A 25,866-nucleotide genomic window follows, 5' to 3' on the forward strand; every position below is an offset into this window, starting at 1 on the left:
ACCCTGCCACTACATACTAAAGGAATCCTCAGCGTGTACCCTGCCACTACATACTAAAGGCACCCTCAGCGTGTACCCTGCCACTACATACTAAAGGAACCCTCAGCGTGTACCCTGCCACTACATACTAAAGGCACCCTCAGCGTGTACCCTGCTACTACATACTAAAGGCACCCTCAGCGTGTACCCTGCCACTACATACTAAAGGAATCCTCAGCGTGTACCCTGCCACTACATACTAAAGGCACCCTCAGCGTGTACCCTGCCACTACATACTAAAGGCACCCTCAGCGTGTACCCCGCCACTACATACTAAAGGAACCCTCAGCGTGTACCCTGCCACTACATACTAAAGGAACCCTCAGCGTGTACCCCGCCACTACATACTAAAGGCACCCTCAGCGTGTACCCTGCCACTACATACTAAAGGACTCCTCAGCGTGTACCCCGCCACTACATACTAAAAGAACCCTCAGCGTGTACCCTGCCACTACATACTAAAGGAATCCTCAGCGTGTACCCTGCCACTACATACTAAAGGCACCCTCAGCGTGTACCCTGCCACTACATACTAAAGGAAACCCTCAGCGTGTACCCCGCCACTACATACTAAAAGAACCCTCAGCGTGTACCCTGCCACTACATACTAAAGGCACCCTCAGCGTGTACCCTGCCACTACATACTAAAGGAATCCTCAGCGTGTACCCCGCCACTACATACTAAAGGAACCCTCAGCGTGTGCCCTGCCACTACATACTAAAGGAACCCTCAGCGTGTACCCTGCCACTACAGACTAAAGGAACCCTCAGCCTGTACCCTGCCACTAGATACTAAAGGAACCCTCAGCGTGTACCCTGCCACTACATACTAAAGGAACCCTCAGCGTGTACCCGCCAGTACATACTAAAGGAACCCTCAGCGTGTACCCTGCCACTACATACTAAAGGAATCCTCAGCGTGTGCCCCGCCACTACATACTAAAGGCACCCTCAGCGTGTACCCTGCCACTACAGACTAAAGGAACCCTCAGCGTGTACCCTGCCACTAGATACTAAAGGAACCCTCAGTGTGTACCCTGCCACTACATACTAAAGGAACCCTCAGCGTGTACCCGCCAGTACATACTAAAGGAACCCTCAGCGTGTACCCTGCCACTACATACTAAAGGAATCCTCAGCGTGTACCCCGCCACTACATACTAAAGGCACCCTCAGTGTGTACCCTGCCACTAGATACTAAAGGAACCCTCAGCGTGTACCCTGCCACTACATACTAAAGGAACCCTCAGCGTGTACCCGCCAGTACATACTAAAGGAACCCTCAGCGTGTACCCTGCCACTACATACTAAAGGAATCCTCAGCGTGTACCCCGCCACTACATACTAAAGGCACCCTCAGCGTGTACCCTGCCACTACATACTAAAGGCACCCTCAGTGTGTACCCTGCCACTACATACTAAAGGAACCCTCAGCATGTACCCGCCACTACATACTAAAGGAACCCTCAGCGTGTACCCCGCCACTACATACTAAAGGAACCCTCAGCGTGTACCCGCCACTACATACTAAAGGAACCCTCAGCGTGTACCATGCCACTACATACTAAAGGCACCCTCAGCGTGTACCCCGCCACTACATACTAAAGGCACCCTCAGCGTGTACCCTGCCACTACATACTAAAGCTAAGCGTGTACACTGCCACTACATACTAAAAGAACCCTCAGCGTGTACCCTGCCACTACATACTAAAGGAACCCTCAGCGTGTACCCGCCAGTACATACTAAAGGAACCCTCAGCGTGTACCCTGCCACTACATACTAAAGGAATCCTCAGCGTGTACCCCGCCACTACATACTAAAGGCACCCTCAGCGTGTACCCTGCCACTACATACTAAAGGCACCCTCAGTGTGTACCCTGCCACTACATACTAAAGGAACCCTCAGCATGTACCCGCCACTACATACTAAAGGAACCCTCAGCGTGTACCCCGCCACTACATACTAAAGGAACCCTCAGCGTGTACCCGCCACTACATACTAAAGGAACCCTCAGCGTGTACCATGCCACTACATACTAAAGGCACCCTCAGCGTGTACCCTGCCACTACATACTAAAGGAATCCTCAGCGTGTACCCCGCCACTACATACTAAAGGCACCCTCAGCGTGTACCCTGCCACTACATACTAAACCTCAGCGTGTGCCCGCCACTACATACTAAAGGAACCCTCAGCGTGTACCCTGCCACTACATACTAAAGGAATCCTCAGCGTGTACCCTGCCACTACATACTAAAGGAACCCTCAGCGTGTACCCTGCCACTACATACTAAAGGCACCCTCAGCGTGTACCCCGCCACTACATACTAAAGGAACCCTCAGCGTGTACCCTGCCACTACATACTAAACCTAAGCGTGTACCCTGCCACTACATACTAAAAGAACCCTCAGCGTGTACCCTGCCACTACATACTAAAGGAACCCTCAGCGTGTACCCTGCCACTACATACTAAAGGCACCCTCAGCGTGTACCCTGCCACTACATACTAAAGTCACCCTCAGCGTGTACCCTGCCACTACATACTAAAGGCACCCTCAGTGTGTACCCTGCCACTACATACTAAAGGCACCCTCAGCGTGTACCCTGCCACTACATACTAAAGGAATCCTCAGCGTGTACCCTGCCACTACATACTGAAGGCACCCTCAGCGTGTACCCTGCCACTACATACTAAAGGAACCCTCAGCGTGTACCCTGCCACTACATACTAAAGGCACCCTCAGCGTGTACCCTGCTACTACATACTAAAGGCACCCTGAGCGTGTACCCTGCCACTACATACTAAAGGAACCCTCAGCGTGTACCCCGCCACTACATACTAAAGGAACCCTCAGCGTGTACCCTGCGACTACATATTAAAGGAACCCTCAGCGTGTACCCTACCACTACATACTAAAGGCACCCTCAGCGTGTACCCCGCCACTACATACTAAAGGAACCCTCAGCGTGTACCCCGCCACTACATACTAAAGGAACCCTCAGCGTGTACCCCGTCACTACATACTAAAGGAACCCTCAGCGTGTACCCCGTCACTACATACTAAAGGAACCCTCAGCGTGTACCCCGCCACTAAATACTAAAGGAACCCTCAGCGTGTACCCCGCCACTACATACTAAAGTAACCCTCAGTGTGTACCCCGCCACTACATACTAAAGGAACCCTCAGCGTGTACCCTGCCACTACATACTAAAGGCACCCTCAGCGTGTACCCTGCCACTACATACTAAAGGAACCCTCAGCGTGTACCCTGCCACCACATACTAAAGGAACCCTCAGCGTGTACCCCGCCACTACATACTAAAGGAACCCTCAGCGTGTACCCTGCCACTACATACTAAAGGCACCCTCAGCGTGTACCCTGCCACTACATACTAAAGGAATCCTCAGCGTGTACCCCGCCACTACATACTAAAGGCACCCTCAGCGTGTACCCTGCCACTACATACTAAAGGACCCCTCAGCGTGTACCCCGCCACTACATACTAAAGGAACCCTCAGCGTGTATCCTGCCACTACATACTAAAGGCACCCTCAGAGTGTACCCTGCCACTACATACTAAAGGAATCCTCAGCGTGTACCCCGCCACTACATTCTAAAGGAATCCTCAGCGTGTACCCTGCCACTACATACTAAACCTCAGTGTGTACCCGCCACTACATACTAAAGGAACCCTCAGCGTGTACCCTGCCACTACATACTAAAGGAATCCTCAGCGTGTACCCTGCCAGTACATACTAAAGGAACCCTCAGCGTGTACCCCGCCACTACATACTAAAGGAACCCTCAGCGTGTACCCTGCCACTACATACTAAAGGAACCCTCAGCGTGTACCCTGCCACTACATACTAAAGGAACCCTCAGCGTGTACCCTGCAACTACATACTAAAGGAATCCTCAGCGTGTACCCTGCCACTACATACTAAAGGAACCCTCAGCGTGTACCCTGCCACAACATACTAAAGGAACCCTCAGCGTGTACCCCCCACTACATACTAAAGGAACCCTCAGCGTGTACCCTGCCACTACATACTAAAGGAATCCTCAGCGTGTACCCTGCCACTACATACTAAAGGCACCCTCAGCGTGTACCCTGACACTACATACTAAAGGAACGCTCAGCGTGAACCCCGCCACTACATTCTAAAGGAACCCTCAGCGTGTACCCTGCCACTACATACTAAAGGAACCCTCAGCGTGTACCCTGCCACTACATACTAAAGGAAACCTCAGCGTGTACCCCGCCACTACATACTAAAGGAATCCTCAGCGTTTACCCCGCCACTACATACTAAAGGCACCCTCAGCGTGTACCCTGACACTACATACTAAAGGAACGCTCAGCGTGAACCCCGCCACTACATTCTAAAGGAACCCTCAGCGTGTACCCTGCCACTACATACTAAAGGAACCCTCAGCGTGTACCCTGCCACTACATACTAAAGGAACCCTCAGCGTGTACCCCGCCACTACATACTAAAGGAATCCTCAGCGTTTACCCCGCCACTACATACTAAAGGAACCCTCAGCGTGTACCCCGCCACTACAAACTAAAGGAACCCTCAGCGTGTACCCTGCCACTACATACTAAAGGAATCCTCAGCGTGTACCCTGCCACTACATACTAAAGGAACCCTCAGCGTGTACCCTGCCACTACATACTAAAGGCACCCTCAGCGTGTACCCTGCCACTACATACTAAAGGCACCCTCAGCATGTACCCTGCCACTACATACTAAAGGAACCCTCAGCGTGTACCCTGCCACTACATACTAAAGGCACCCTCAGCGTGTACCCTGCTACTACATACTAAAGGCACCCTCAGCGTGTACCCTGCCACTACATACTAAAGGCACCCTCAGCGTGTACCCTGCCACTACATACTAAAGGAACCCTCAGCGTGTACCCTGCCACTACATACTAAAGGCACCCTCAGCGTTTACCCTGCCACTACATACTAAAGGCACCCTCAGCGTGTACCCTGCCACTACATACTAAAGGCACCCTCAGCGTGTACCCTGCCACTACATACTAAAGGCACCCTCAGCGTGTACCCTGCCACTACATACTAAAGGCACTCTCAGCGTGTACCCTGCTACTACATACTAAAGGCACCCTCAGCGTGTACCCTGCCACTACATACTTAAGGAACCCTCAGCGTGTACCCTGCCACTACATACTAAAGGCACCCTCAGCGTGTACCCTGCCACTACATACTAAAGGCACCCTCAGCGTGTACCCTGCCACTACATACTAAAGGCACCCTCAGCGTGTACCCTGCCACTACATACTAAAGGCACCCTCAGCGTGTACCCTGCCACTACATACTAAAGGCACCCTCAGCGTGTACCCTGCCACTACATACTAAAGGCACCCTCAGCGTGTACCCTGCCACTACATACTAAAGGAATCCTCAGCGTGTACCCTGCCACTACATACTAAAGGAATCCTCAGCGTGTACCCTGCCACTACATACTAAAGGAACCCTCAGCGTGTACCCTGCCACTACATACTAAAGGCACCCTCAGCGTGTACCCTGCTACTACATACTAAAGGCACCCTCAGCGTGTACCCTGCCACTACATACTTAAGGAACCCTCAGCGTGTACCCTGCCACTACATACTAAAGGCACCCTCAGCGTGTACCCTGCCACTACATACTAAAGGAACCCTCAGCGTGTACCCCGCCACTACATACTAAAGGAATCCTCAGCGTGTACCCTGCCACTACATACTAAAGGAACCCTCAGCGTGTACCCTGCTACTACATACTAAAGGCACCCTCAGCGTGTACCCTGCCACTACATACTTAAGGAACCCTCAGCGTGTACCCTGCCACTACATACTAAAGGAACCCTCAGCGTGTACCCTGCCACTACATACTAAAGGAACCCTCAGCGTGTACCCCGCCACTACATACTAAAGGAATCCTCAGCGTGTACCCTGCCACTACATACTAAAGGAATCCTCAGCGTGTACCCCGCCACTACATACTAAAGGCACCCTCAGCGTGTACCCTGCCACTACATACTAAACCTCAGCGTGTGCCCGCCACTACATACTAAAGGAACCCTCAGCGTGTACCCTGCCACTACATACTAAAGGAATCCTCAGCGTGTACCCTGCCACAACATACTAAAGGAACCCTCAGCGTGTACCCTGCCACTACATACTAAAGGCACCCTCAGCGTGTACCCCGCCACTACATACTAAAGGAACCCTCAGCGTGTACCCTGCGACTACATACTAAACCTAAGCGTGTACCCTGCCACTACATACTAAAAGAACCCTCAGCGTGTACCCTGCCACTACATACTAAAGGAACCCTCAGCGTGTACCCTGCCACTACATACTAAAGGCACCCTCAGCGTGTACCCTGCCACTATATACTAAAGGCACCCTCAGCGTGTACCCTGCCACTACATACTAAAGGCACCCTCAGCGTGTACCCTGCCACTACATACTAAAGGAATCCTCAGCGTGTACCCCGCCACTACATACTAAAGGCACCCTCAGCGTGTACCCTGCCACTACATACTAAACCTCAGCGTGTGCCCGCCACTACATACTAAAGGAACCCTCAGCGTGTACCCTGCCACTACATACTAAAGGAATCCTCAGCGTGTACCCTGCCACTACATACTAAAGGAACCCTCAGCGTGTACCCTGCCACTACATACTAAAGGCACCCTCAGCGTGTACCCCGCCACTACATACTAAAGGAACCCTCAGCGTGTACCCTGCCACTACATACTAAACCTAAGCGTGTACCCTGCCACTACATACTAAAAGAACCCTCAGCGTGTACCCTGCCACTACATACTAAAGGAACCCTCAGCGTGTACCCTGCCACTACATACTAAAGGCACCCTCAGCGTGTACCCTGCCACTACATACTAAAGGCACCCTCAGCGTGTACCCTGCCACTACATACTAAAGGAATCCTCAGCGTGTACCCTGCCACTACATACTAAAGGCACCCTCAGCGTGTACCCTGCCACTACATACTAAAGGAACCCTCAGCGTGTACCCTGCCACTACATACTAAAGGCACCCTCAGCGTGTACCCTGCTACTACATACTAAAGGCACCCTCAGCGTGTACCCTGCCACTACATACTTAAGGAACCCTCAGCGTGTACCCTGCCACTACATACTAAAGGAACCCTCAGCGTGTACCCTGCCACTACATACTAAAGGAACCCTCAGCGTGTACCCCGCCACTACATACGAAAGGAACCCTCAGCGTGTACCCTGCGACTACATATTAAAGGAACCCTCAGCGTGTACCCTGCCACTACATACTAAAGGCACCCTCAGCGTGTACCCCGCCACTACATACTAAAGGAACCCTCAGCGTGTACCCTGCCACTACATACTAAAGGAACCCTCAGCGTGTACCCCGCCACTACATACTAAAGGCACCCTCAGCGTGTACCCTGCCACAACATACTAAAGGACTCCTCAGCGTGTACCCCGCCACTACATACTAAAAGAACCCTCAGCGTGTACCCTGCCACTACATACTAAAGGAATCCTCAGCGTGTACCCTGTCACTACATACTAAAGGCACCCTCAGCGTGTACCCTGCCACTACATACTAAAGGACCCCTCAGCGTGTACCCCGCCACTACATACTAAAAGAACCCGCAGCGTGTACCCTGCCACTACATACGAAAGGCACCCTCAGCGTGTACCCAGCCACTACATACTAAAGGAATCCTCAGCGTGTACCCCGCCACTACATACTAAAGGAACCCTCAGCGTGTGCCCTGCCAAAACATACTAAAGGAACCCTCAGCGTGTACCCTGCCACTACAGACTAAAGGAACCCTCAGCGTGTACCCTGCCACTAGATACTAAAGGAACCCTCAGCGTGTACCCTGCCACTACATACTAAAGGAACCCTCAGCGTGTACCCGCCAGTACATACTAAAGGAACCCTCAGCGTGTACCCTGCCACTACATACTAAAGGAATCCTCAGCGTGTACCCCACCATTACATACGAAAGGCACCCTCAGCGTGTACCCTGCCACTACATACTAAAGGCACCCTCAGTGTGTACCCTGCCACTACATACTAAAGGAACCCTCAGCATGTACCCGCCACTACATACTAAAGGAACCCTCAGCGTGTACCCCGCCACTACATACTAAAGGAACCCTCAGCGTGTACCCGCCACTACATACTAAAGGAACCCTCAGCGTGTACCATGCCACTACATACTAAAGGCACCCTCAGCGTGTACCCTGCCACTACATACTAAAGGAATCCTCAGCGTGTACCCCGCCACTACATACTAAAGGCACCCTCAGCGTGTACCCTGCCACTACATACTAAACCTCAGCGTGTGCCCGCCACTACATACTAAAGGAACCCTCAGCGTGTACCCTGCCACTACATACTAAAGGAATCCTCAGCGTGTACCCTGCCACTACATACTAAAGGAACCCTCAGCGTGTACCCTGCCACTACATACTAAAGGCACCCTCAGCGTGTACCCCGCCACTACATACTAAAGGAACCCTCAGCGTGTACCCTGCCACTACATACTAAACCTAAGCGTGTACCCTGCCACTACATACTAAAAGAACCCTCAGCGTGTACCCTGCCACTACATACTAAAGGAACCCTCAGCGTGTACCCTGCCACTACATACTAAAGGCACCCTCAGCGTGTACCCAGCCACTACATACTAAAGGAATCCTCAGCGTGTACCCCGCCACTACATACTAAAGGAACCCTCAGCGTGTGCCCTGCCACTACATACTAAAGGCACCCTCAGCGTGTACCCTGCCACTACATACTAAAGGCACCCTCAGCGTGTACCCTGCCACTACATACTAAAGGCACCCTCAGCGTGTACCCTGCCACTACAGACTAAAGGAATCCTCAGCGTGTACCCTGCCACTACATACTAAAGGCACCCTCAGCGTGTACCCTGCCACTACATACTAAAGGAACCCTCAGCGTGTACCCTGCCACTACATACTAAAGGCACCCTCAGCGTGTACCCTGCTACTACATACTAAAGGCACCCTCAGCGTGTACCCTGCCACTACATACTTAAGGAACCCTCAGCGTGTACCCTGCCACTACATACTAAAGGAACCCTCAGCGTGTACCCTGCCACTACATACTAAAGGAACCCTCAGCGTGTACCCCGCCACTACATACTAAAGGAACCCTCAGCGTGTACCCTGCGACAACATATTAAAGGAACCCTCAGCGTGTACCCTGCCACTACATACTAAAGGCACCCTCAGCGTGTACCCCGCCACTACATACTAAAGGAACCCTCAGCGTGTACCCCGCCACTACATACTAAAGGAACCCTCAGCGTGTACCCCGTCACTACATACTAAAGGAACCCTCAGCGTGTACCCCGTCACTACATACTAAAGGAACCCTCAGCGTGTACCCCGCCACTAAATACTAAAGGAACCCTCAGCGTGTGCCCTGCCACTACATACTAAAGGAACCCTCAGCGTGTACCCTGCCACTACAGACTAAAGGAACCCTCAGCGTGTACCCTGCCACTAGATACTAAAGGAACCCTCAGCGTGTACTCTGCCACTACATACTAAAGGAACCCTCAGCGTGTACCCGCCAGTACATACTAAAGGAACCCTCAGCGTGTACCCTGCCACTACATACTAAAGGAATCCTCAGCGTGTACCCCACCATTACATACGAAAGGCACCCTCAGCGTGTACCCTGCCACTACATACTAAAGGCACCCTCAGTGTGTACCCTGCCACTACATACTAAAGGAACCCTCAGCACGTACCCGCCACTACATACTAAAGGAACCCTCAGCGTGTACCCCGCCACTACATACTAAAGGAACCCTCAGCGTGTACCCGCCACTACATACTAAAGGAACCCTCAGCGTGTACCATGCCACTACATACTAAAGGCACCCTCAGCGTGTACCCTGCCACTACATACTAAAGGAATCCTCAGCGTGTACCCTGCCACTACATACTAAAGGAACCCTCAGCGTGTACCCTGCCACTACATACTAAAGGCACCCTCAGCGTGTACCCCGCCACTACATACTAAAGGAACCCTCAGCGTGTACCCTGCCACTACATACTAAACCTAAGCGTGTACCCTGCCACTACATACTAAAAGAACCCTCAGCGTGTACCCTGCCACTACATACTAAAGGAACCCTCAGCGTGTACCCTGCCACTACATACTAAAGGAACCCTCAGCATGTACCCCGCCACTACATACTAAAGGAACCCTCAGCGTGTACCCCGCCACTACATACTAAAGGAACCCTCAGCGTGTACCCTGCCACTACATACTAAAGGAACCCTCAGCGTGTACCCCGCCACTACATACTAAAAGAACCCTCAGCGTGTACCCTGCCACTACATACTAAAGGCACCCTCAGCGTGTACCCCGCCACTACATACTAAAGGAACCCTCAGCGTGTACCCTGCCACTACATACTAAAGGAACCCTCAGCGTGTACCCTGCCACTACATACTAAAGGACTCCTCAGCGTGTACCCCGCCACTACATACTAAAAGAACCCTCAGCGTGTACCCTGCCACTACATACTAAAGGAATCCTCAGCGTGTACCCTGCCACTACATACTAAAGGCACCCTCAGCGTGTACCCTGCCACTACATACTAAAGGACCCCTCAGCGTGTACCCCGCCACTACATACTAAAAGAACCCTCAGCGTGTACCCTGCCACTACATACTAAAGGCACCCTCAGCGTGTACCCTGCCACTACATACTAAAGGAATCCTCAGCGTGTACCCCGCCACTACATACTAAAGGAACCCTCAGCGTGTGCCCTGCCACTACATACTAAAGGAACCCTCAGCGTGTACCCTGCCACTACAGACTAAAGGAACCCTCAGCGTGTACCCTGCCACTAGATACTAAAGGAACCCTCAGCGTGTACCCTGCCACTACATACTAAAGGAACCCTCAGCGTGTACCCGCCAGTACATACTAAAGGAACCCTCAGCGTGTACCCTGCCACTACATACTAAAGGAATCCTCAGCGTGTACCCCGCCACTACATACTAAAGGCACCCTCAGCGTGTACCCTGCCACTACATACTAAAGGCACCCTCAGTGTGTACCCTGCCACTACATACTAAAGGAACCCTCAGCATGTACCCGCCACTACATACTAAAGGAACCCTCAGCGTGTACCCCGCCACTACATACTAAAGGAACCCTCAGCGTGTACCCGCCACTACATACTAAAGGAACCCTCAGCGTGTACCATGCCACTACATACTAAAGGCACCCTCAGCGTGTACCCTGCCACTACATACTAAAGGAATCCTCAGCGTGTACCCCGCCACTACATACTAAAGGCACCCTCAGCATGTACCCTGCCACTACATACTAAACCTCAGCGTGTGCCCGCCACTACATACTAAAGGAACCCTCAGCGTGTACCCTGCCACTACATACTAAAGGAATCCTCAGCGTGTACCCTGCCACTACATACTAAAGGAACCCTCAGCGTGTACCCCGCCACTACATACTAAAGGAATCCCCAGCGTGTACCCTGCCACTACATACTAAAGGCACCCTCAGCGTGTACCCAGGCACTACATACTAAAGGAACCCTCAGCGTGTACCCCGCCACTACATACTAAAGGAACCCTCAGCGTGTACCCCGCCACTACATACTAAAGGCACCCTCAGCGTGTACCCCGCCACTACATACTAAAGGAACCCTCAGCGTGTACCCTGCCACTACATACTAAAGGAACCCTCAGCGTGTACGCCGCCACTACATACTAAAGGTACCCTCAGCGTGTACCCCGCCACTACATACTAAAGGAACCCTCAGTGTGTACCCTGCCACTACATACTAAAGGAACCCTCAGCGTGTACCCCGCCACTACATACTAAAGGAACCCTCAGCGTGTACCCCGCCACTACATGCTAAAGGAACCCTCAGTGTGTACCCACCACTACATACTAAAGGAACCCTCAGCGTGTACCCCGCCACTACATACTAAAGGTACCAAGAGCGTGTACCCCGCCACTACATACTAAAGGAACCCTCAGCGTGTACCCTGCCACTACATACTAAAGGCACCCTCAGCGTGTACCCTGCCACTACATACTAAAGGAACCCTCAGCGTGTACCCCGCCACTACATACTAAAGGCACCCTCAGCGTGTACCCCGCCACTACATACTAAAGGAACCCTCAGCATGTACCCCGCCACTACATACTAAAGGAACCCTCAGCGTGTACCCTGCCACTACATACTAAAGGCACCCTCAGCGTGTACCCTGCCACTACATACTAAAGGAACCCTCAGCGTGTACCCCGCCACTACATACTAAAGGCACCCTCAGCGTGTACCCTGCCACTACATACTAAAGGAACCCTCAGCGTGTACCCCGCCACTACATACTAAAGGAACCCTCAGCGTGTACCCTGCCACTACATACTAAAGCAGTGGTTCTCAACCTTTTTGGGGTCCTGGACCCCCTGCATATTTTTGATCGACCCTGAGGACCCCTCCCACCCGATCTGGAGGCTAGGGTGCAATTTGATAGAAACAGCAGAAACTGCATTTTAAATTGCATTATGGCATTTATTCACTCTATTCACAACACAACAGCATAGTTTCCAGAAATATGTAACAAAACAGGATATTTATGGCATAAATATCCTATCTGCATAAATTTTATGCAGCATGTTCTGAACATTATGTAACAAAACAGAACTTTTATATAGTAGCTTTCAACAACAACAAGAAATATGAAATATTTCTTCTATGAAATATGAAACCAGGAAGAACAGAAAAACTACAACTCCCACACTTGGACTACAACTCATCTATGTAGGTGTGACTGAGCACCTTAATGAATCTTAATTGATTAGTTTGTTGTATGCTCCATCTGTTTGTGCCCTGAGGAAGGTCTCTGACCGAAAGCTTGGCAATTTAATGAATAAAAGGATCTAAGTGTGCAGACATTTTTTCTTGTTTTAACAGTCTTTCGGTTTTGTTTTGCACCTTTTCATCGTGAGTGCGGTGTGATTCGTTTAAATATAGTAGCTTTCAGAAATATGAATGTAATGAAACAGATTTCATCTTCTGAACATTATATAACAAAACAGAACTTTTATATAGTAGCTTTAAGAAATATGAATGTAATGAAACAGATTTTTTATGCACTTTTCAAGAACAAAAACAAACATAAGTATGAAATCTCAATGAATATAACATATAATTAAGCAATAATATAATAATTATGTAACTAAGCCTTGGTTTTATCTGTAGAGGCAGATGGTGTGTGTGTTATCAAAGCAAAGCATCCTCACTTCTGTTTTTGTGTCACTTGGGTGTGGTGTAGTGAGGTTTGTAACATTAGCTTAATTTTGAGCGCCAACCGGAACCTTGCAAGTTAATGAGTTTTACCACATCAGCTTCCTGAAAATATTTTTATATATCTTATATTTTATATATTATACAACTCTGTAGTTTAGCTAGATAAAGGTCTCAGTCACATTTGAACAAAATTTTTTTTTTAAAGATATTTTATTTTCACGGACCCCTTGCAATTACACCACGGACCACTAGGGGTCCGCGGACCCCCGGTTGAGAATCACTGTACTAAAGGAACCCTCAGCGTGTACCCCGCCACTACATACTAAAGGAATCCTCAGCGTGTACCCCGCCACTACATACTAAAGGAACCCTCAGCGTGTACCCCGCCACTACATACTAAAGGAACCCTCAGCGTGTACCCCGCCACTACATACTAAAGGAATCCTCAGCGTGTACCCCGCCACTACATACTAAAGGAATCCTCAGCGTGTACCCCGCCACTACATACTAAAGGAATCCTCAGCGTGTACCCCGCCACTACATACTAAAGGAACCCTCAGCGTGTACCCCGCCACTACATACTAAAGGAATCCTCAGCGTGTACCCCGCCACTACATACTAAAGGAACCCTCACCGTGTACCCCGCCACTACATACTAAAGGAACCCTCAGCGTGTACCCTGCCACTACATACTAAAGGAACCCTCAGCGTGTACCCCGCCACTACATACTAAAGGAATCCTCAGCGTGTACCCCGCCACTACATACTAAAGGAATCCTCAGCGTGTACCCCGCCACTACATACTAAAGGAATCCTCAGCGTGTACCCCGCCACTACATACTAAAGGCACCCTCAGCGTGTACCCCGCCACTACATACTAAAGGCACCCTCAGCGTGTACCCTGCCACTACATACTAAAGGAACCCTCAGCGTGTACCCCGCCACTACATACTAAAGGAACCCTCAGCGTGTACCCCGCCACTACATACTAAAGGAACCCTCAGCGTGTACCCTGCCACTACATACTAAAGGCACCCTCAGCGTGTACCCCGCCACTACATACTAAAGGCACCCTCAGCGTGTACCCCGCCACTACATACTAAAGGCACCCTCAGCGTGTACCCCGCCACTACATACTAAAGGCACCCTCAGCGTGTACCCCGCCACTACATACTAAAGGAACCCTCAGCGTGTACCCCGCCACTACATACTAAAGGCACCCTCAGCGTGTACCCCGCCACTACATACTAAAGGCACCCTCAGCGTGTACCCCGCCACTACATACTAAAGGCACCCTCAGCGTGTACCCCGCCACTACATACTAAAGGAACCCTCAGCGTGTACCCCGCCACTACATACTAAAGGAACCCTCAGCGTGTACCCCGCCACTACATACTAAAGGAACCCTCAGCGTGTACCCCGCCACTACATACTAAAGGAACCCTCAGCGTGTACCCCGCCACTACATACTAAAGGAACCCTCAGCGTGTACCCCGCCACTACATACTAAAGGCACCCTCAGCGTGTACCCTGCCACTACATACTAAAGGAACCCTCAGCGTGTACCCTGCCACTACATACTAAAGGAACCCTCAGCGTGTACCCCGCCACTACATACTAAAGGCACCCTCAGCGTGTACCCCGCCACTACATACTAAAGGAACCCTCAGCGTGTACCCTGCCACTACATACTAAAGGAACCCTCAGCGTGTACCCTGCCACTACATACTAAAGGAACCCTCAGCGTGTACCCCGCCACTACATACTAAAGGAACCCTCAGCGTGTACCCCGCCACTACATACTAAAGGAACCCTCAGCGTGTACCCCGCCACTACATACTAAAGGAACCCTCAGCGTGTACCCCGCCACTACATACTAAAGGAACCCTCAGCGTGTACCCCGCCACTACATACTAAAGGAACCCTCAGCGTGTACCCCGCCACTACATACTAAAGGAACCCTCAGCGTGTACCCTGCCACTACATACTAAAGGAACCCTCAGCGTGTACCCTGCCACTACATACTAAAGGAACCCTCAGCGTGTACCCCGCCACTACATACTAAAGGCACCCTCAGCGTGTACCCCGCCACTACATACTAAAGGAACCCTCAGCGTGTACCCTGCCACTACATACTAAAGGAACCCTCAGCGTGTACCCCGCCACTACATACTAAAGGAACCCTCAGCGTGTACCCGCCACTACATACTAAAGGAACCCTCAGCGTGTACCCTGCCACTACATACTAAAGGAACCCTCAGCGTGTACCCCGCCACTACATACTAAAGGCACCCTCAGCGTGTACCCTGCCACTACATACTAAAGGAACCCTCAGCGTGTACCCCGCCACTACATACTAAAGGAACCCTCAGCGTGTACCCGCCACTACATACTAAAGGAACCCTCAGCGTGTACCCTGCCACTACATACTAAAGGAACCCTCAGCGTGTACCCCGCCACTACATACTAAAGGAACCCTCAGCGTGTACCCTGCCACTACATACTAAAGGAACCCTCAGCGTGTACCCCGCCACTACATACTAAAGGCACCCTCAGCGTGTACCCGCCACTACATACTAAAGGAACCCTCAGCGTGTACCCTGCCACTACATACTGAAGGAACCCTCAGCGTGTACCCCGCCACTACATACTAAAGGAACCCTCAGCGTGTACCCTGCCACTACATACTAAAGGAACCCTCAGCGTGTACCCCGCCACTACATACTAAAGGAACCCTCAGCGTGTACCCTGCCACTACATACTAAAGGAACCCTCAGCGTGTACCCCGCCACTACATACTAAAGGCACCCTCAGCGTGTACCCTGCCACTACATACTAAAGGAACCCTCAGCGTGTACCCCGCCACTACATACTAAAGGCACCCTCAGCGTGTACCCCGCCACTACATACTAAAGGCACCCTCAGCGTGTACCCTGCCACTACATACTAAAGGAACCCTCAGCGTGTACCCCGCCACTACATACTAAAGGAACCCTCAGCGTGTACCCGCCACTACATACTAAAGGAACCCTCAGCGTGTACCCTGCCACTACATACTAAAGGAACCCTCAGCGTGTACCCCGCCACTACATACTAAAGGAACCCTCAGCGTGTACCCTGCCACTACATACTAAAGGAACCCTCAGCGTGTACCCCGCCACTACATACTAAAGGCACCCTCAGCGTGTACCCGCCACTACATACTAAAGGAACCCTCAGCGTGTACCCGCCACTACATACTAAAGGCACCCTCAGCGTGTACCCTGCCACTACATACTAAAGGAATCCTCAGCGTGTACCCTGCCACTACATACTAAAGGCACCCTCAGCGTGTACCCTGCCACTACATACTAAAGGAACCCTCAGCGTGTACCCTGCCACTACATACTAAAGGCACCCTCAGCGTGTACCCTGCTACTACATACTAAAGGCACCCTCAGCGTGTACCCTGCCACTACATACTAAAGGAATCCTCAGCGTGTACCCTGCCACTACATACTAAAGGCACCCTCAGCGTGTACCCTGCCACTACATACTAAAGGCACCCTCAGCGTGTACCCCGCCACTACATACTAAAGGAACCCTCAGCGTGTACCCTGCCACTACATACTAAAGGAACCCTCAGCGTGTACCCCGCCACTACATACTAAAGGCACCCTCAGCGTGTACCCTGCCACTACATACTAAAGGACTCCTCAGCGTGTACCCCGCCACTACATACTAAAAGAACCCTCAGCGTGTACCCTGCCACTACATACTAAAGGAATCCTCAGCGTGTACCCTGCCACTACATACTAAAGGCACCCTCAGCGTGTACCCTGCCACTACATACTAAAGGACCCCTCAGCGTGTACCCCGCCACTACATACTAAAAGAACCCTCAGCGTGTACCCTGCCACTACATACTAAAGGCACCCTCAGCGTGTACCCTGCCACTACATACTAAAGGAATCCTCAGCGTGTACCCCGCCACTACATACTAAAGGAACCCTCAGCGTGTGCCCTGCCACTACATACTAAAGGAACCCTCAGCGTGTACCCTGCCACTACAGACTAAAGGAACCCTCAGCCTGTACCCTGCCACTAGATACTAAAGGAACCCTCAGCGTGTACCCTGCCACTACATACTAAAGGAACCCTCAGCGTGTACCCGCCAGTACATACTAAAGGAACCCTCAGCGTGTACCCTGCCACTACATACTAAAGGAATCCTCAGCGTGTGCCCCGCCACTACATACTAAAGGCACCCTCAGCGTGTACCCTGCCACTACAGACTAAAGGAACCCTCAGCGTGTACCCTGCCACTAGATACTAAAGGAACCCTCAGTGTGTACCCTGCCACTACATACTAAAGGAACCCTCAGCGTGTACCCGCCAGTACATACTAAAGGAACCCTCAGCGTGTACCCTGCCACTACATACTAAAGGAATCCTCAGCGTGTACCCCGCCACTACATACTAAAGGCACCCTCAGTGTGTACCCTGCCACTAGATACTAAAGGAACCCTCAGCGTGTACCCTGCCACTACATACTAAAGGAACCCTCAGCGTGTACCCGCCAGTACATACTAAAGGAACCCTCAGCGTGTACCCTGCCACTACATACTAAAGGAATCCTCAGCGTGTACCCCGCCACTACATACTAAAGGCACCCTCAGCGTGTACCCTGCCACTACATACTAAAGGCACCCTCAGTGTGTACCCTGCCACTACATACTAAAGGAACCCTCAGCATGTACCCGCCACTACATACTAAAGGAACCCTCAGCGTGTACCCCGCCACTACATACTAAAAGAACCCTCAGCGTGTACCCGCCACTACATACTAAAGGAACCCTCAGCGTGTACCATGCCACTACATACTAAAGGCACCCTCAGCGTGTACCCCGCCACTACATACTAAAGGCACCCTCAGCGTGTACCCTGCCACTACATACTAAAGCTAAGCGTGTACACTGCCACTACATACTAAAAGAACCCTCAGCGTGTACCCTGCCACTACATACTAAAGGAACCCTCAGCGTGTACCCGCCAGTACATACTAAAGGAACCCTCAGCGTGTACCCTGCCACTACATACTAAAGGAATCCTCAGCGTGTACCCCGCCACTACATACTAAAGGCACCCTCAGCGTGTACCCTGCCACTACATACTAAAGGCACCCTCAGTGTGTACCCTGCCACTACATACTAAAGGAACCCTCAGCATGTACCCGCCACTACATACTAAAGGAACCCTCAGCGTGTACCCCGCCACTACATACTAAAGGAACCCTCAGCGTGTACCCGCCACTACATACTAAAGGAACCCTCAGCGTGTACCATGCCACTACATACTAAAGGCACCCTCAGCGTGTACCCTGCCACTACATACTAAAGGAATCCTCAGCGTGTACCCCGCCACTACATACTAAAGGCACCCTCAGCGTGTACCCTGCCACTACATACTAAACCTCAGCGTGTGCCCGCCACTACATACTAAAGGAACCCTCAGCGTGTACCCTGCCACTACATACTAAAGGAATCCTCAGCGTGTACCCTGCCACTACATACTAAAGGAACCCTCAGCGTGTACCCTGCCACTACATACTAAAGGCACCCTCAGCGTGTACCCCGCCACTACATACTAAAGGAACCCTCAGCGTGTACCCTGCCACTACATACTAAACCTAAGCGTGTACCCTGCCACTACATACTAAAAGAACCCTCAGCGTGTACCCTGCCACTACATACTAAAGGAACCCTCAGCGTGTACCCTGCCACTACATACTAAAGGCACCCTCAGCGTGTACCCTGCCACTACATACTAAAGTCACCCTCAGCGTGTACCCTGCCACTACATACTAAAGGCACCCTCAGTGTGTACCCTGCCACTACATACTAAAGGCACCCTCAGCGTGTACCCTGCCACTACATACTAAAGGAATCCTCAGCGTGTACCCTGCCACTACATACTGAAGGCACCCTCAGCGTGTACCCTGCCACTACATACTAAAGGAACCCTCAGCGTGTACCCTGCCACTACATACTAAAGGCACCCTCAGCGTGTACCCTGCTACTACATACTAAAGGCACCCTGAGCGTGTACCCTGCCACTACATACTAAAGGAACCCTCAGCGTGTACCCCGCCACTACATACTAAAGGAACCCTCAGCGTGTACCCTGCGACTATATATTAAAGGAACCCTCAGCGTGTACCCTACCACTACATACTAAAGGCACCCTCAGCGTGTACCCCGCCACTACATACTAAAGGAACCCTCAGCGTGTACCCCGCCACTACATACTAAAGGAACCCTCAGCGTGTACCCCGTCACTACATACTAAAGGAACCCTCAGCGTGTACCCCGTCACTACATACTAAAGGAACCCTCAGCGTGTACCCCGCCACTAAATACTAAAGGAACCCTCAGCGTGTACCCCGCCACTACATACTAAAGTAACCCTCAGTGTGTACCCTGCCACTACATACTAAAGGAACCCTCAGCGTGTACCCTGCCACTACATACTAAAGGCACCCTCAGCGTGTACCCTGCCACTACATACTAAAGGAACCCTCAGCGTGTACCCTGCCACCACATACTAAAGGAACCCTCAGCGTGTACCCCGCCACTACATACTAAAGGAACCCTCAGCGTGTACCCTGCCACTACATACTAAAGGCACCCTCAGCGTGTACCCTGCCACTACATACTAAAGGAATCCTCAGCGTGTACCCCGCCACTACATACTAAAGGCACCCTCAGCGTGTACCCTGCCACTACATACTAAAGGACCCCTCAGCGTGTACCCCGCCACTACATACTAAAGGAACCCTCAGCGTGTATCCTGCCACTACATACTAAAGGCACCCTCAGAGTGTACCCTGCCACTACATACTAAAGGAATCCTCAGCGTGTACCCCGCCACTACATTCTAAAGGAATCCTCAGCGTGTACCCTGCCACTACATACTAAACCTCAGTGTGTACCCGCCACTACATACTAAAGGAACCCTCAGCGTGTACCCTGCCACTACATACTAAAGGAATCCTCAGCGTGTACCCTGCCAGTACATACTAAAGGAACCCTCAGCGTGTACCCCGCCACTACATACTAAAGGAACCCTCAGCGTGTACCCTGCCACTACATACTAAAGGAACCCTCAGCGTGTACCCTGCCACTACATACTAAAGGAACCCTCAGCGTGTACCCTGCAACTACATACTAAAGGAATCCTCAGCGTGTACCCTGCCACTACATACTAAAGGAACCCTCAGCGTGTACCCTGCCACAACATACTAAAGGAACCCTCAGCGTGTACCCCCCACTACATACTAAAGGAACCCTCAGCGTGTACCCTGCCACTACATACTAAAGGAATCCTCAGCGTGTACCCTGCCACTACATACTAAAGGCACCCTCAGCGTGTACCCTGACACTACATACTAAAGGAACGCTCAGCGTGAACCCCGCCACTACATTCTAAAGGAACCCTCAGCGTGTACCCTGCCACTACATACTAAAGGAACCCTCAGCGTGTACCCTGCCACTACATACTAAAGGAAACCTCAGCGTGTACCCCGCCACTACATACTAAAGGAATCCTCAGCGTTTACACCGCCACTACATACTAAAGGCACCCTCAGCGTGTACCCTGACACTACATACTAAAGGAACGCTCAGCGTGAACCCCGCCACTACATTCTAAAGGAACCCTCAGCGTGTACCCTGCCACTACATACTAAAGGAACCCTCAGCGTGTACCCTGCCACTACATACTAAAGGAACCCTCAGCGTGTACCCCGCCACTACATACTAAAGGAATCCTCAGCGTTTACCCCGCCACTACATACTAAAGGAACCCTCAGCGTGTACCCCGCCACTACAAACTAAAGGAACCCTCAGCGTGTACCCTGCCACTACATACTAAAGGAATCCTCAGCGTGTACCCTGCCACTACATACTAAAGGAACCCTCAGCGTGTACCCTGCCACTACATACTAAAGGCACCCTCAGCGTGTACCCTGCCACTACATACTAAAGGCACCCTCAGCGTGTACCCTGCCACTACATACTAAAGGCACCCTCAGCATGTACCCTGCCACTACATACTAAAGGAACCCTCAGCGTGTACCCTGCCACTACATACTAAAGGCACCCTCAGCGTGTACCCTGCTACTACATACTAAAGGCACCCTCAGCGTGTACCCTGCCACTACATACTAAAGGCACCCTCAGCGTGTACCCTGCCACTACATACTAAAGGAACCCTCAGCGTGTACCCTGCCACTACATACTAAAGGCACCCTCAGCGTTTACCCTGCCACTACATACTAAAGGCACCCTCAGCGTGTACCCTGCCACTACATACTAAAGGCACCCTCAGCGTGTACCCTGCCACTACATACTAAAGGCACCCTCAGCGTGTACCCTGCCACTACATACTAAAGGCACTCTCAGCGTGTACCCTGCTACTACATACTAAAGGCACCCTCAGCGTGTACCCTGCCACTACATACTTAAGGAACCCTCAGCGTGTACCCTGCCACTACATACTAAAGGCACCCTCAGCGTGTACCCTGCCACTATATACTAAAGGCACCCTCAGCGTGTACCCTGCCACTACATACTAAAGGCACCCTCAGCGTGTACCCTGCCACTACATACTAAAGGCACCCTCAGCGTGTACCCTGCCACTACATACTAAAGGCACCCTCAGCGTGTACCCTGCCACTACATACTAAAGGCACCCTCAGCGTGTACCCTGCCACTACATACTAAAGGAATCCTCAGCGTGTACCCTGCCACTACATACTAAAGGAATCCTCAGCGTGTACCCTGCCACTACATACTAAAGGAACCCTCAGCGTGTACCCTGCCACTACATACTAAAGGCACCCTCAGCGTGTACCCTGCTACTACATACTAAAGGCACCCTCAGCGTGTACCCTGCCACTACATACTTAAGGAACCCTCAGCGTGTACCCTGCCACTACATACTAAAGGCACCCTCAGCGTGTACCCTGCCACTACATACTAAAGGAACCCTCAGCGTGTACCCCGCCACTACATACTAAAGGAATCCTCAGCGTGTACCCTGCCACTACATACTAAAGGAACCCTCAGCGTGTACCCTGCTACTACATACTAAAGGCACCCTCAGCGTGTACCCTGCCACTACATACTTAAGGAACCCTCAGCGTGTACCCTGCCACTACATACTAAAGGAACCCTCAGCGTGTACCCTGCCACTACATACTAAAGGAACCCTCAGCGTGTACCCCTCCACTACATACTAAAGGAATCCTCAGCGTGTACCCTGCCACTACATACTAAAGGAATCCTCGGCGTGTACCCCGCCACTACATACTAAAGGCACCCTCAGCGTGTACCCTGCCACTACATACTAAACCTCAGCGTGTGCCCGCCACTACATACTAAAGGAACCCTCAGCGTGTACCCTGCCACTACATACTAAAGGAATCCTCAGCGTGTACCCTGCCACAACATACTAAAGGAACCCTCAGCGTGTACCCTGCCACTACATACTAAAGGCACCCTCAGCGTGTACCCCGCCACTACATACTAAAGGAACCCTCAGCGTGTACCCTGCGACTACATACTAAACCTAAGCGTGTACCCTGCCACTACATACTAAAAGAACCCTCAGCGTGTACCCTGCCACTACATACTAAAGGAACCCTCAGCGTGTACCCTGCCACTACATACTAAAGGCACCCTCAGCGTGTACCCTGCCACTATATACTAAAGGCACCCTCAGCGTGTACCCTGCCACTACATACTAAAGGCACCCTCAGCGTGTACCCTGCCACTACATACTAAAGGAATCCTCAGCGTGTACCCCGCCACTACATACTAAAGGCACCCTCAGCGTGTACCCTGCCACTACATACTAAACCTCAGCGTGTGCCCGCCACTACATACTAAAGGAACCCTCAGCGTGTACCCTGCCACTACATACTAAAGGAATCCTCAGCGTGTACCCTGCCACTACATACTAAAGGAACCCTCAGCGTGTACCCTGCCACTACATACTAAAGGCACCCTCAGCGTGTACCCCGCCACTACATACTAAAGGAACCCTCAGCGTGTACCCTGCCACTACATACTAAACCTAAGCGTGTACCCTGCCACTACATACTAAACGAACCCTCAGCGTGTACCCTGCCACTACATACTAAAGGAACCCTCAGCGTGTACCCTGCCACTACATACTAAAGGCACCCTCAGCGTGTACCCTGCTACTACATACTAAAGGCACCCTCAGCGTGTACCCTGCCACTACATACTAAAGGAATCCTCAGCGTGTACCCTGCCACTACATACTAAAGGCACCCTCAGCGTGTACCCTGCCACTACATACTAAAGGAACCCTCAGCGTGTACCCTGCCACTACATACTAAAGGCACCCTCAGCGTGTACCCTGCTACTACATACTAAAGGCACCCTCAGCGTGTACCCTGCCACTACATACTTAAGGAACCCTCAGCGTGTACCCTGCCACTACATACTAAAGGAACCCTCAGCGTGTACCCTGCCACTACATACTAAAGGAACCCTCAGCGTGTACCCCGCCACTACATACGAAAGGAACCCTCAGCGTGTACCCTGCGACTACATATTAAAGGAACCCTCAGCGTGTACCCTGCCACTACATACTAAAGGCACCCTCAGCGTGTACCCCGCCACTACATACTAAAGGAACCCTCAGCGTGTACCCTGCCACTACATACTAAAGGAACCCTCAGCGTGTACCCCGCCACTACATACTAAAGGCACCCTCAGCGTGTACCCTGCCACAACATACTAAAGGACTCCTCAGCGTGTACCCCGCCACTACATACTAAAAGAACCCTCAGCGTGTACCCTGCCACTACATACTAAAGGAATCCTCAGCGTGTACCCTGTCACTACATACTAAAGGCACCCTCAGCGTGTACCCTGCCACTACATACTAAAGGACCCCTCAGCGTGTACCCCGCCACTACATACTAAAAGAACCCGCAGCGTGTACCCTGCCACTACATACGAAAGGCACCCTCAGCGTGTACCCAGCCACTACATACTAAAGGAATCCTCAGCGTGTACCCCGCCACTACATACTAAAGGAACCCTCAGCGTGTGCCCTGCCAAAACATACTAAAGGAACCCTCAGCGTGTACCCTGCCACTACAGACTAAAGGAACCCTCAGCGTGTACCCTGCCACTAGATACTAAAGGAACCCTCAGCGTGTACCCTGCCACTACATACTAAAGGAACCCTCAGCGTGTACCCGCCAGTACATACTAAAGGAACCCTCAGCGTGTACCCTGCCACTACATACTAAAGGAATCCTCAGCGTGTACCCCACCATTACATACGAAAGGCACCCTCAGCGTGTACCCTGCCACTACATACTAAAGGCACCCTCAGTGTGTACCCTGCCACTACATACTAAAGGAACCCTCAGCATGTACCCGCCACTACATACTAAAGGAACCCTCAGCGTGTACCCCGCCACTACATACTAAAGGAACCCTCAGCGTGTACCCGCCACTACATACTAAAGGAACCCTCAGCGTGTACCATGCCACTACATACTAAAGGCACCCTCAGCGTGTACCCTGCCACTACATACTAAAGGAATCCTCAGCGTGTACCCCGCCACTACATACTAAAGGCACCCTCAGCGTGTACCCTGCCACTACATACTAAACCTCAGCGTGTGCCCGCCACTACATACTAAAGGAACCCTCAGCGTGTACCCTGCCACTACATACTAAAGGAATCCTCAGCGTGTACCCTGCCACTACATACTAAAGGAACCCTCAGCGTGTACCCTGCCACTACATACTAAAGGCACCCTCAGCGTGTACCCCGCCACTACATACTAAAGGAACCCTCAGCGTGTACCCTGCCACTACATACTAAACCTAAGCGTGTACCCTGCCACTACATACTAAAAGAACCCTCAGCGTGTACCCTGCCACTACATACTAAAGGAACCCTCAGCGTGTACCCTGCCACTACATACTAAAGGCACCCTCAGCGTGTACCCAGCCACTACATACTAAAGGAATCCTCAGCGTGTACCCCGCCACTACATACTAAAGGAACCCTCAGCGTGTGCCCTGCCACTACATACTAAAGGCACCCTCAGCGTGTACCCTGCCACTACATACTAAAGGCACCCTCAGCGTGTACCCTGCCACTACATACTAAAGGCACCCTCAGCGTGTACCCTGCCACTACAGACTAAAGGAATCCTCAGCGTGTACCCTGCCACTACATACTAAAGGCACCCTCAGCGTGTACCCTGCCACTACATACTAAAGGCACCCTCAGCGTGTACCCTGCCACTACATACTAAAGGAACCCTCAGCGTGTACCCTGCCACTACATACTAAAGGCACCCTCAGCGTGTACCCTGCTACTACATACTAAAGGCACCCTCAGCGTGTACCCTGCCACTACATACTTAAGGAAC

General features: G+C 51.4%; 1 protein-coding gene across 1 annotated transcript in view; it reads right to left on the minus strand.

Annotated features, from left to right (window-relative positions):
- The window catches only part of abcb6b (ATP-binding cassette, sub-family B (MDR/TAP), member 6b), a 138,300-nt gene that overhangs the window by 102,664 nt on the left and 9,770 nt on the right, over positions 1 to 25,866 (minus strand). The gene's annotated exons all lie outside the window — the stretch shown is intronic.

The sequence above is a fragment of the Neoarius graeffei genome, chromosome 9 (genome assembly GCF_027579695.1).
Source record: "Neoarius graeffei isolate fNeoGra1 chromosome 9, fNeoGra1.pri, whole genome shotgun sequence".
Lineage (NCBI taxonomy): Eukaryota > Metazoa > Chordata > Actinopteri > Siluriformes > Ariidae > Neoarius > Neoarius graeffei.